Source organism: Callospermophilus lateralis, chromosome 10, assembly GCF_048772815.1.
Source record: "Callospermophilus lateralis isolate mCalLat2 chromosome 10, mCalLat2.hap1, whole genome shotgun sequence".
Classification (NCBI taxonomy): Eukaryota; Metazoa; Chordata; class Mammalia; order Rodentia; family Sciuridae; genus Callospermophilus; species Callospermophilus lateralis.
Window position 1 is genome coordinate 63,181,058 of NC_135314.1, and position 12,087 is coordinate 63,193,144.

A 12,087-nucleotide genomic window follows, 5' to 3' on the forward strand; every position below is an offset into this window, starting at 1 on the left:
TGGATATTTATACATATACATATGTGTATATGTATCACTTAGTAAAGCATTTTCTTAGATATTCATATATATGTGTATATATGTATATATACATGTGTATATATATATCACTTAGTAAAACATTTACTGTTACATATTTATATATGTAATATATATGAAATTACATGAGTTTGAAATTTTTAGATTTATGGAATTTTTCTGGGAAAAAGTTATAAAAATTATTCTCCTTTGAAATGCCTCTGCTTGTCATTATTTTTGACTAGAAGATGAGATTTCCCTAAATAATGCTACACTGAGAAAGCTAATAAGTAAGAGATACCCAACCAGGCCAGAGTTTTACTAAATTGTTATTACCCATCCAGGTATCCTAGAGAAAGGGGACATAGAGTAGTCTTACATGCTTTTATACTTTCTACCAATTAGGATTTGCAGTTGAGAAAGAAGCAGATCCTATAAAGCTTCAGCTACCCAGGAGACCCACTTAGGTGACTGTCCCTCAGACAATACTTATGCTCATTGAGTCATCTGCTGGTATCCCCATCAAAACTAATCTCAGCCAAGAGCCATAGAATAAGGACCAATTGTGGAGAGTCCAGGCAGTCCCTCTCCCAGAGGAAATCTAAAATAAAATAAAATAAAATTACATACATATGTAAGTGCCTTCATGAAGTCCTCCAATGATCCCTCCATGATTAAGTACCCCCATTTCACCAGGAAGTATCTTTATAACCATAAGTAAATGCTGTGTTCCACGAATATTCACTCATGATTTAGGTCATGAGTTGGAGATAGCTGGACTTGGTCAATGTCTAGAAAGAAGAATATAGAGAGGGCATCAGAGAGGACATCAGAGTGCCCAGAGTTAGATAAGTACTTACAGTTAGTAGCCAAGTTACAGCAGGGATTACTTGAGGAGAGCATTAGTCCTATGTGGTGGCCTCTCCAGTGAATTCCAAAAGGTCTTTTCCATCTCCTTTAAATAAAGTCCAACATTGTATCAGTTACTTGAAAAGTAAGAATCTGTTTATTATTAACTGATAATTCCTATGCTGTATATCACTGTTTTGCCCATCAGCTCTGTCTTCTTGAGCATAACCATTCCAGGCATACTATTAACCCTCCTCAAAGGAAAACTGACCAGACTACCAAGTCTAATTTGCTTTATTTAAGACTTATTTACATTTATTATTGAAGGCAAGTGTAGATAGTATATGTGTCATTTGGTTCAGAAATAGTAAATCTTGGCCATATGTGTTAAGCTTTAACTCTGCGTGCTTTACATGCCGTATATTGCACACCTCTTCTGGCATGGGCTAGATTCTGTGCACCTTTAAAATGCTAGCTCCTTTAGTCTTCACATTAATCTTCACAACAAGCCATTTTAGAGAGAAGAAAATTAAGCCTCAGAGAACCTAATTAATTTGACCCTGGTCCTACAGCTAGTAAGTGACAAAGGTACCTCTTCTGACTCAAGATTCCCCCTCTCCTCATTTTTTTTTTTTTTTTTTTTTTTTTTGGCATTAGGGATTGAACCCAGGGACACTTTACCAATGACCTACATTCCCAGTCCTTTTTAGAATTTTTATTTTGAGAGAGGGTTTCACTAAATTGCTGAAGGTCTTGCTCAGTTGCTGAGGCTGACCTCAAATGTGAAATCCTGCTGCCTCAGTCTCCCAGGTCATGGAGATTATAGGCATGCTCCACTGCATCTGGCCTCCCTCTCTTCTTTTTAAATCATATTCATTCTGCTTTTGACAATGTGGATTCTGAATTGCCTTTGAAAAGTCTTTTAGTTTGAATAAGGAGAAAGGGGACTGCCACAGCATGTGATTGTCTGGTGCTAGTTTTTGTCACCTAAAAATATGCATAGCCCAAGCTAGTTGCCAGCTTGTCTCCCAACATAGCCTACTAGCCTGTTGACACCATGTGACATTATTTCCCAGACATATTTTGTGAGACACAGCTCTTATGAGATACAGGTGTTTACCTTAACTCTCAAAATAATCTCAAACCACCTGAATTTTCATAAATTAAAAATAATAACATAAATATTATGTGTGACTATATAAGTATAATGTAAGGAAACTGGCTTTGGGATGGTATTAGTTGTAGTGTCTCATTATTTAAAATGAATCTACACACTGCATATTCATCTTTCCTACTTGTAACTTTCATAATCTATTAAATGCAAATGGTAATAATACCTGCCTCATAATGTCACTGTGAGGATTAAATGAGATAGTATATAGCATCTAGTAAGCATTCAAAAAGTGTTAGCTATTAATAATCGTTAACATGAGCATTACAAGAATAAAAAATATAATTATTGATAAGTACTTACTAAATAGCAGGAGCTAAATAAATATATATTGAATGGGTTAATGAAGTATATAAATTATTTAAATGGCTTGGTGTGACCGATCTAAGGTAAGTGCAGTATTCTGCCTGCTGCATCATACTTTGAAAATAATATACACCACAATGTTTAATATGATTAAGAGCTGTATTCACTTTCCAAGAGTATTTTCTGGCTTTAAAGAGACTTTTTGGGGGCGCTGGGGATGTGGCTCAAGCGGTAGCGCGCTCGCCTGGCATGCGTGTGGCCCGGGTTCGATCCTTAGCACCACATACAAAGATGTTGTGTCTGCCGATAACTGGAAAATAAATATTAAAAAAATTCTCTCTCTCTCTCTCTCTGTCTGTCTCTCTCTCTTTAAAAAACAAAAAGAGACTTTTGGGGAATTTAGGGGTATCATTCCTTTCCTTGCTTATCATTTGCACCCTTAGTACTGCATAGTGTTCTCTCTGGCTCAAGATATATGTGTGACCACTAAATAGATATCGATTTTCTGCTTCTTTTAATAGTCAAACAGATATGATTTATCTTATGGTGCTATGAAAAAAAGAAGCTATACAAGTATGCACATGGTAAAAAGAAGATAAATGACTGGAAAACATAAAAAAGGCAGAGTGTATACTGCATGCTTCCTATTTGTCTGAGACAACAGAAACATACTGAAAGTGAAAAAGACAATGTATGTCACTATTTGTGCCAGCACTCGTGATGTGATACAACATACTTTTCCAATGATGTTAAGACATAGTTTTGGGAGGCATTTTTTTCCTTAATAAACTTGTTTTTAGGTCCTGAAATATATGCCATCTGAAACATTTATCTGAAATTATCATGCATTAACCCCCCCTACTTCCTAGAATTTGTAATCTGATTCTAGTAATAGTTTTAGAAAGGGTTCAAAGGTTTGCCTCTCCCTAGAATATTCTCCCTACCACCAGAGCTTCTGCTTTACTTTATAAATAGTTCATACATCACTTCTAGGAGCCCAATTTCATGCTTTCATGCATATTCATGTCTTTGCCCTTGCTTTGCTATGTTAGTAATTTTTTCTTTTCAAGGATAGTGATTAAATTGTGAACTTCCTGAAGACAAGCCATGCATTATGCGTCTCTTCATACTTAGTATTATTCAGTTCCTGAGGTAGAGTAGGTGCTCAATAAATATGTATCCAATACATTAATAAATTTTCAATCACATACACATGTGATCAGGGAGATGTATACAATTTCTTAGTCTTTACATATTTCTCAGGTGCTTGAGAACTTTTTGTAAAATGTCTCTGAACATATTAACATGCTTCTGAGTGTGCTAGACACTTTGAGGAACATTTTCTAATCTTTGGAAAAACAAATTTCCTACTTGTTTTTGTTCTTTGTTTTGACTCTTGACAGTCTCCTTTGCACAGTGGACTCAAGTGTGCTGTTGATTACTGATTGGTTGAATCACACAGAAAGTGTTATGAATCTTTATATCTGTTTACACACTACCTGTTTGGTGGTTTTGTTCAAGCACATAAAGTATAGATTTTTTAAAAAGTGGATGGATTGTGTCAATTAACAGAAAAAGTCTTACTTTCAGTTAAAATTCTCAGCCTTTAATATAGTATGAATGCCATATAGGTAGGTGTCAGTAAATGTTTGTGGAATGCCTGAACAAATGAGATATTGTTACTCATTGTTTTGAGGATGAGGTTTGAGACTTTTTTAAAAGGCTTAGTGAAATGTCCAGTATGGAACAGCAGGATAAGAGAAAAATCTGACACTCACAACTCATACTTCTGTGTTTCCAGACTGTTACACAAGCTCACTGAGAAGTGTCGTATATGTCTGATTTCTCAACTTCACTCTGCAATAAACTTTTGCAATCCAGAGGCTAGAGACCTCTTTTGTAAATGTTTTCTGCCCAGTGAGGGTGTTGGCACCAGGGAGGCCCCAGAAGATAAAGTGGAGGAACATATGGCTTGCATCTGAAGACAAATTGGTGGACATAACGTGGTAATTCAGCTGCGATGTCCTTTATATTGTAAACTGAAAGAGTATGATTAGAGGTGTTTATAAACGGCGTCTGAATTCCCCCACACCCTCCCCACCCCCTTTCCACTGTATTTTTATCAGCCTGAATCATAGCCATCCAGCGTCCCAGTCTCACTGTGTTATTTGTGAAAATGGCCAGCATGAGGAATTATTAATTAAAGCTAACAAATCACCCTGACGAGCTGTGCCCTGGCATGGCTGAAGGTTGATTGGCGAAAGTGTTCTCCTTTGGAGAAAAGACTTTTTGTGTTCGTGACGCAGTCAGGGACGGATTATTGAATATGCAAGTTAGAAGAAAAATCACAGGACAAGCAAATTGAGTATTTACTGGCAAATAATTGCTCTCTTAAGCTGTGGCTCTCTTCCTAAATTCTTAACATTCCCGAGGGTTAGAAAGAAACACAGAAAAATGCATCGGTACAGAGTACATTTCAAAAAAAATACATAGACTGATGTTAAAGACTTGTGCAGGTAAGTGTGATTGTGTGTGCATGGAAAGTGAAAGAACAAGGGGAAGCAGGGGAAAGACAGGGGGGAAGCATGACTGTTAGTCTGGTGAGTTTTTTTTTTTTTTTTTTTAATCAACTTGTTTATTAGAATACTGCTCAGCATATTTCTAAGTTGAAAATTTAGTTTCGGTGCTGCATTTATTGTGAAAGTTAGAGACATGAGAAGGAGAGAGGTTTTTCTTAAAAGTTATTTATCAGTTGAAGAATATGTAATAGCTTTCAACTTTTTTTTCAATAATAGTTTTCAACTTTTCTCAGATATTTGTGTTAATATGTAAAAATGGTCACTTGCTTTAAGATCTATATTTTTAACATTGTTGGTTATGACGCGTCTTAAGTGTGTCAAACACATTTGGGTACAACTAATGCATTTATTTTTAAAAAGTAAACACTGTTTTACACCAGTACGAAGCTAGTCCTTGTTAACAATTTGTAAAGAGGCATTAAAGTTTTAGAATAGTTACTTTAAGTTCTGGCTCTTTAATAGCTAGTTTCCTTACTGTCGTTTGTGTGGTCTTTTTATCTAGAATGTTGATCAGAATACTGATTTTGTGGGTATCGTAAGATGGGAGAGACTAGTTTAGAGGCTTTTTCAAAACTAAATTTAAATACATAGAAAAATATGAGTATGGAAATGAAGGCTCATGTATAAAATGTAGACATTAAGAAACAGGGATACTTTTATAAGTACAGTTAGGTTATGTGAAGAGCATTATCAAAATACAAATATCCTCTGAGGATGAATTACATATTCTGTGAAAACCTAGAAAATGTGCATTTATCAATAACAAACTGTTTTTGAAGTGAGAATAATTGGCTGGTGAAATAACATGTTAGGGTTGTAATAACTATGAATAGCATCTATTTAAAACAAAGGCATAAACATAATTTACACTAAATTAACTAATTAATAATTGCAAAGTACTTTAACAATAAAACATCTACATGATAGTAATAAAAATAGGAATCATAATAAAAATGGAAAATTGGACAATCACAGAATTAAGTTAGGAACTCTCATAAGGTTTTAAAAATCAGAATTTTAAAATATAAGTAAATAAAACATATTTTGCCTTCTAATTTATCCTTTGAACCATACAATATTGTAGGAGTTAGTAGTTTCTCCTTACTCTATTTTATTTGATTAAATAAGTCTGTCTTAGTATGTAGAATAGAGCTCCAAAGAAAGTTTAGAAAATATATTTTTAAAGGTTTAATTCCCACTGGATTACATTTTGTCCTCAAATTTCAAGAGGCAAGCCTTCTTAAAGGTTTTTGTGACTATGTGAGGGCAAAATTTGGTCCATTATTTTGAAATAGCAAAAGGGGCATTTAAAGCATATGTTCAGAGACTAAACCATCTGCCTGCTTTATTATGAATACCACAGAATTATGAGAACTTGGAAAGGCTCAAATACTGAACAAAGTCCTATGAAAGATTTTAAGAACACAGCACTGTGATTTTAAAACATATTTTTCAGTCACTTACTTTTGCAATGTAGTTTATTGGTCTTCTGTGGGAGAATAGTATCATTACCCTTTTTGATATATAGGGAATAAATGGCAATGGATAGTTGAGTGACATGAATCTATGGCAAGCTAATGGTAATCCTTTCTCTCTAATTTAACCCATTATATCTAAATACTTTTTAGGGTTTTGGACTTGTCATCAGTGAAACTCACAGTGACTTAGGGAAACATAATAAAATGGTGACTGTTGGAACAAAAATGAAGTCCAGCTGCTAGCTTCTGGACTATCTACAAATGAGTTGCAAAAGACATGCAGAAGCCAGAGTAAAGAGCACTTCTGTAATCCAACTGTGATGTAATGGAAATATGAATTGGCTATTGGTTGCCCAGACTGGTGGGGGAGGGTCACAGAAAACAAATAACAAGCGCAAATTGGCATTATTCCGAGGTGGCACTACTATATTCCTTTGGTATCTGGAAGGATATGCAATTCAGAAATTAGTAAAAGAACAAAAATCATATTTAGGTCCCAAATAGTAACATTTCAGCCCCAGAATGGTAATTTGAGAACAATTCAAGATGATTATTATATGTAAGGTGTCTAGTGCCTAGGAGGATTATTCTATCTTATCTGGGTTTTACTAGAATTGTCCTGAGACTGGCTGGTTCATTATCAGAAAAAAATGCAGAAACTAGACAAACTCAAACACAATGTAAGTTTTCAGTATTTAGATGACATCAGTTTTTGTTGCTTGGTGAAAATTATTTGATTGAAATAAAATAGTAAACTAAAAACTGATGTGTTTGGTTTGAAGATTCTAAGTAAAAAAAATATGTATCATGTATAGATAATTTGTAATAAATAAATATTTTCAGAATTATACATTTTGATAGATGGATTAAGACAAGAATTTTTTAATATAGAGATTTTGAAAACAAAGATTTTAAATAGCTACAGTTGATTTTCAGAATTAAAAGATGTCAAAATTATTTGGTACTGTGAATGCCTGGGTTGGATTGCCTATGGATCTTCTCATGATGGTATTTTAATTTTGTTCTGGCATGAATTACAATGCTATAAATAGTCAGGTGAATCTATAATGTGTTAACCCCCAAACTATGAGATATCTCTTTTATTTTATAACGTTAGTTTTAATTTTTGATTTGGGATGTGTATGAGATATATATATCAAATGTGCATGCATGCACACACCTTTTTTATGGGGGGTAGGGTTATTTCTGACACCCTATTTCAAGAAAGCATTAAAATGGCTGACAAAGAAAAATAAACAGATACAAAAGGAAAATACGTGAATTGGAAGTAAGTCGGTAGTGAAGATAAAATAAAACAAAGCAATAAGCCAGGATAAAGATATAAAAATGTGGGGCTGGGATTGTGGCTCAGTGGTAGAGCGCTCGCCTAGCACAGGCGGAACCCGGGTTTGATCCTCAACACCACATAAAAATAAAGGCATTGTGTTGTGTCCATTTACACCTAAAAAATAAATATTTTTTAAAAAGATATAAAAATGCAATCAAGAATGAGATCAGCACACATACTATGTTCAATAAAGAGTTGCCTTAGACTTTCTTACAGCCAAGTCAAAAAGAAAATCGTGATAAGTCATGCAATTTACAACATCCCTAAGAATAATAAAATAATTTCTATCATTCATCACTAAAGCTCTTGAAAAATGATAGACTCTGAATTTTGGGGAAGTCTGTGCTAAGATATTAAGACAACTCCCATTGAAAATAATTATAGGCTTTAGAGACCTAAAGGTCAGGTCAGACACAGAAACACCACCTTCCATGGCATGTGAATATAGGAGTAGACTAGAGCAATCCCTTTCTAATCCTAGGGCATACACTTCGGAGGCGGAGTTGGGGGGGGGACAAGAAGAAGAAGAAAAAGAAAAAAAATATGTGTTAAACTGTTGACAAGACCAAGATATTATGAAAAATAAGGAGTTAAGTGAAGGGGTAATTTTCAAAACTACTTCATATAAATATATACATATACATTATAATAGCAAATCAAAGATTTGGAAGGCTCCCACTTTTATAATAACCAGTAGAATACATTTTATCAAATAAAATTCTGAAATCAACATTACTTTCCTGAGTTGTACACAAAAGATTGTTGTGTTGCTGCCATTCTTATTCCACTTTTACTTCGAGCATACTGTCAGTCTTTTTGAAGTTTTAAAAAGAGTCATTTCTCATAATAATATTTAATATTTATCACCCTTGCATCTGCCTTGCTTCATTTTCAGAAGTCTTAGCATACTGCCTACTCTTTTCAGGGGTAATTTTTTGGTTAAGTCACATTTAATAGAATAATATTCACTTCCACATTGAAAAAGTGAAGCATAAATATTTTTTCTACATTATCTAATACATAATAAGTAGTCTATTTCATAATAAGTATTGCAAGGACCACCTGTATCAGGATTACTAGGGCACTTGTTAAAATAAAAATTTTTGGAGCGCTTTTGAGAACTTCTGAATCCAAATCCTTGAGGATGGAACCTAGGGATTTGCAGTTTAGAAACTACCCATGCTATTTGTATACATCAAACTTTGAAAACCAGTGTTTTTAAATTGTGACTTAAAATATCTAGTACATGAATGTAAGACAGTAGGATTTCCCTCCCACAGTTGGTGAGGGTTCATTATATAAACACTAAGTAAAACACTAATGCATATTCAATAATATATTATGATCGCCGCTAATAAAAACAGAATAATCTAGTTTAGCAAAGTATTCTAAATTTGTTTGAACTCTTCAAGCCACATCTCGCCATTTTATAAAAATATTTCTTAATTGTTCTACAGATCATTTACTGAAAATTATTATTTTCTAAGTTATATGTTGGATCTGGGTACTAGAACTACAAAGATAAATAAAGAGTACCCGTTCCTTGTTTTAATAAACTCATAAGTAAGACAATTTTATTGCTGGGATATTATCTAAATTAGAATAACTATTAATTGCCACATAATCTCTTTAAGTAAAATTCAAGGCTCCATATATCACCACAAGTGTACATTTGATAGCAGTATATATTGTAGTTCCCTACTACAATGTGGAAGGTGCAAAACATAAGAAATTCCATTTCCCCAATGGGAGACTCTATCCCCAAAAGCTGGAATGGGAAGTGTCATGGAACCTTCTAATTTCATTTCTCCCATCATCCATCAGTGGTGTATTACCAGGGTTCTTTCTGAGAAGAAAAGAGAAATATCTGGGTGCTCTAGGAATTATGAGGATTTACATGTTTCTTTCCCTTGCCCCTCTGATGGCTCAGCTGGTCTATAGGAAATGCTGTATGTAGCCTAAATGGTGGCATCCTTTCTAGTTGGCAGATGAGGCACAGTATGCAGGGGCCCAAGCATCTGACTTGGAACTGTGTTCCACAGGTTATAGAAGTGCAAGAAATTGGGTACTGACAGGATAACAGGGATACATTATATATGAAGCAATTAATTTCCAGAATATAAGAAATATTGTGAGAACTTCTATATATTTTTCCTTCCTTTTTTTTTCTTTTCAATATATACTAATTGAGAATTTATGCTATAATTCTTCTAGGGAGTAAGAATGCAGTAGCAAAATAAAGTTTCTAGTTTCATGATATTGATAGTATAATGGGAATAAAATTACTAAATAAAAACAAAATAATATAAATATAAAAATTATGTACTTCATTTTTGAAACATGTTTCCTGTGTGTGTGTATGTGTGTGTGTGTGTGTGTATAAATATATACATTCCTTTACCCAACAGTAATGACCTCCAAATATAGACCAGTCAATTTAGGACACTGTGGTATTTCGAAGCTCCTTATCATGGGGACCTGAAGATAATATAAGGGAAAGACACAAGTTACCTTGGAGGACAACAAGACATGCATAGTTGCCTATAAGATTTTTCTTCATCTTTTGCTTGTTCTAGTGAATTTGTGTTCTGGGTTTTTTTCACTGAACTGAGTGGTGGACATGCAGGACACAGAGAGTTCTTAGAGGTAATTTATGCAGTCTTCATGGGACTTAACCTATGATAGAGAAGACTGATAATTAACTATTGTATATGGCTTTGATAAGGTTACATGGAAGCCAGAAAGGGCTAGCCAACAGAGCAACAGGAAAGGCTTCCCAGGGCAAATTTAAAGTGAAACTAAAAACCTAATAGTAAAATAAAACAAAAAGAATTTTTTTGAAGTTAAGTTCTGATTTTTCCCTTGATCAACAGAGTAATATATAACCATGGTGAAAATATTTTAGACATTAGGAAAACATTTTTAAAAGGGGAGGAGGTTTACTTGTTAACTCACTGCTTAGCAAAACCATTGTTAACATTCATCAGACACTTTTTTTAAGCATGTATTATGTTCTAGGGTCTAGCAAGCCAGACAGTGCTTCTCAGAAGGGAGCATTTTAATTGGCAGAAAATATGAATAGCAGCGACTCAAACTTTTGAGTTAAGCTGTCTTCAGATTTGGGCTTCAAACTACATAGGCCCCAACTCCACTGATGTAGATTGAAGAGTAGGAATGCAGTATTCTGAGCAAACATCATAACACCTGTCACAAGAGTAGACATGAGAGTCATATTCCTTGGGGTCAAATCCTGGTTATACTTCTTTTCTATCTGTGATCTTGGACAAATTATTGGGCTTCCATGTTTCAGTGTATCTCTTTATAAAATTAGATTATTAATAGTACTTACTGTGTGCAATATTTTGAGAAATGAATAAAACAGTGCATACATATAAGTGTTAATCATAGTACTTGGTGGATAGCAAAATATTCAATAAATGTCATCATTACTACTGTGATTACTATTTTTGATTATGACTATTAAAATTACTTTATTACCAGGGAAACTTGCTGAAAATATATTTTGTCCAGTACAACTCCATTATTACTACTGACAAAACAATTCAAAACACATTTTCTACTAAGGATGGGTCAGAGATATTGTCTTTGCAATACATATTAAGAATCTTCATTTTATAGATGAAAATTATAATGTGGTTTACCTCAGTATATTAATGATATTTTGCAGACTACATTTGTGTTTCTTGGTAGAAATGATGTCTAAATCTGACTTAACTGCCCTTCATGTCACAGATTTTGTTTCAATAATCCATGATTAACTAAGTTTGTTACATTAAAAGAAACTTTTAAATCCAAAGCCCAATGTTTTTCAGATAGTGCCACACCTTTAATTATACATTGATGATAAGATAGTTTAGAAATATAATTTTATCTAGGGAGAACATCTTCAGGAAAAGTTTCAATTTCAGATCTGTGTCTTGTTCATGATAGTCGAAGATCACTAACCTAGCAGATGCCACATACTAGTTTATTAAATTGACTTATATTTTTAAAATATTTTTTAAAATATTTTTTAGTTGTTGATGGACCTTGATTTCATTTACTTATTTATATGCAGTGCTGAGAATCCAGCCCAGTGCCTCACACGTGCGAGGCAAGCACTGTACCTCTGAGCCACAACCCCAGGCCATAACGGTGTATTTTTAAAAAGCAATTGACAACACATTCTGTTAACTTTTCAGAATTGCAGCTTTACATTGGTATGGAAAGCACAACTATATCATGAGAAATGCATGGACACTAGTTACATAGAGTAAGCTCCATGTTTGGTTATCTGCTCTGCCATTTACAAATTACATAAGCATAGACAAGTTGGTG

At 34.0% G+C, this 12,087-nt stretch overlaps 1 protein-coding gene across 8 annotated transcripts in view; it reads left to right on the plus strand.

Moving 5' to 3' along the window:
- The window catches only part of Zbtb20 (zinc finger and BTB domain containing 20), an 815,137-nt gene that overhangs the window by 380,559 nt on the left and 422,491 nt on the right, over positions 1-12,087 (plus strand). Inside the window, exon 1 of one of the 8 annotated variants that reach the window (XM_076869017.2) lies at positions 4,293-4,350. The exons of 6 other annotated variants lie outside the window; for them this stretch is intronic. The gene's annotated coding sequence lies outside the window, so the exon portion shown is untranslated. Of the gene's footprint in view, positions 1-4,292; positions 4,351-4,520; positions 4,861-12,087 lie in introns of those variants that run through there. One more of the 8 variants, XM_076869014.2, reaches the window with a different exon arrangement.